This window comes from Toxorhynchites rutilus, chromosome 1 (assembly GCF_029784135.1).
Source record: "Toxorhynchites rutilus septentrionalis strain SRP chromosome 1, ASM2978413v1, whole genome shotgun sequence".
In the NCBI taxonomy this organism is placed as follows: Eukaryota; Metazoa; Arthropoda; class Insecta; order Diptera; family Culicidae; genus Toxorhynchites; species Toxorhynchites rutilus.
The window spans coordinates 154214356-154216660 of record NC_073744.1 but is presented as its reverse complement, the minus strand read 5'-3'; the positions used below and the strand labels follow the sequence as shown (position 1 = coordinate 154216660).

Sequence of the window (2305 nt, the reverse complement as noted above, 5' to 3'; positions counted from 1 at the left end):
AATATGCATTTCAAAAAAAATAATAATCGTTACATTTTTCGTAGAGTGACCCCCCTATATGGAAATCAGAGACGTAGTCGTACGTCAATAAAATCAAAAGATTTTTTTCGACCAAAAACACAGATTTTCTTATGACTACTCAACTGGTAGCGCTTATGTTCACCACAAACAGATTATCTGTGAAAATTTGGAAACCTATTCAAATATATGATAATTTTCAGTTTTTCAAAGTTCTATTTCTGACAGCTGTAAACAAAATGTGTAAAATTTAAAACTTCTCAGTTTATATTTCAATTTCACCATCGACAGATTTCTAACCCCAAGAAATACTATGGATGGGTTATACCTATGACATAACCGCAAGGACTGTCGTTGGCTTAGTAAATAATCATTTGTGTTTTCCAACTAGCAATAATCGCACCTCGGATGTTCCTCATCAGGTACGATATTACCACTGCGCAAAGCTATCATTTATGTGTATTGTTCTGAATGATTAATTAAGATAGCGAATTAATGAAACAATTTACGAAATCAATTATAAAAAAATACCAATTTAGGACAATCCATGCACTGTGATAGATTACGTCCTTCGTAGCACGTAAATCTAATGACTAAGTCAGACCGTCAGTTATCCCTTTACGTATGGCATGATGCCTTGGTCAATTTATTAACTTCTCGTGGACTGGCAAAATATTTGAACGGAAGAATTGTCAAACGATCGATGTATTTTACATTTCCCCTGAAGTTATTGCATCTCCCGATTGTACGTACTTCTCTAGCCACAAATTTGCTTAATTTGATAAACTTCAGGCACGCAGTTTCGATTTTGAAATGCATATTGAACGCATATGAATCAATAGATGTTATCGCAGCCAACACAGTTTGTCTAAATATTAAACGGTATGCGTAGAAGTTCAGTGAGCTGACGACTGAGAGGATTTCCGAACGGGCAACCGCTTGTATACATATTCGTGTGATTTTTACCCTGTTTTGAAAGTAATTTCAAAGCTATTAAAACAAGTTTTTGGATCGATAAGTAACAACTATATAACGCGTAGACATTTTTTATCTTTCGAATCAAGTGCTTATCATACCATTTCGTTCAGTTGTTTAGGAGGTATTAACGCTCAAAATCTTGTTGCTCTGGCGTAACGCTCTCGTTTTCACAACTTTGAACTTACACCTCAGTATAGAACAAAAACCGTTGTCCCACGTCAAAAGCGCTTATCTCACGTCATTCGCCGCGCGGGAGAAAGGGGATTGGATCGTGTTTTTTAAAGAAGAAGAAGATGGCCGCCACGTTACTTTCAACAGAACCCGGAAGACCCGTATCGGTTCAAATTGAAATCTAAAACACAAAAAGAACTCGATATTATTGTACGCCATAATTTAGGAAATGAGATTAGTTTGCTGTTGAAATCTATGGAATAAAGAAAAAAAGGGTTTTATTTTGAAGATTCAGTATTGAGTAATATTTTCATTTTTCGTCATTTATTTCATCCTTTTTTTCTGTATATTTTCAATGAATTTATCGAAATTTACATCTCCACATGAAATTTCATTGTGTTATGGATTTTATTTTTTTTTTACTATTTTTTTAGAAAGGCCATTATTTTGGACATCACTCGTGAAGAAATAGTCGCATGGGTAATATGAAAATAAAAAGTATTTTTGGCTAGAGGACAGATCCCAAACATCGAAGGAGGTAGGAACAGAAATGACCGTCAGAAGAATGGGATATTCAAATAAACTAGCAGCTCTTTCTGATGAATAATTTTTCATTATTGACATCCAAACTTTTGATAAAAAACAGTGCACGGACATAGTGATGTCCGATTTATCAAATTGACCGCTCATCAACTAATCTAAGGTTCATAGGAAAAACCTGCCCTTTGGCAGAATCTTAAATTGGGTACAGAAACAGTGGTGAACGGTTTCCTTCGGGAATGACGCTTCGGCCGATCACTAGAAACATTCAAACCCGACCGCCACAAATCACGGATAGTCTTCCGTATAGAAATTGGGTCTCCCTTGTGGTTACTGCTTTCAACAGGATAATGACCCGAAGTGCACAGTTTTCGTCGTGCGGGATTACTACAGGAAATCGTCAGGATCGATTTTATGATGAACATAAGTAGCTTTGAAATATTTACTTTTTATCCCCGAAAACTTAAAAATAAGAAACCAACCTGGTGTGTACACTTAATTTGAATTTGTTAGTTTTTTTTCACCCACTACTATCCCCCACACCAAAGAGCTCGAATGAGCCCCTTATTAGTGGACGCAACTATCTCAGCTAGAACAA

General features: G+C 35.9%; 1 pseudogene; it reads right to left on the bottom strand.

Annotated features, from left to right (window-relative positions):
• Positions 1-272: 272 nt before the first annotated feature.
• Positions 273-466, bottom strand: LOC129763736 (U4 spliceosomal RNA; annotated as a pseudogene).
• Positions 467-2305: the final 1839 nt, after the last annotated feature.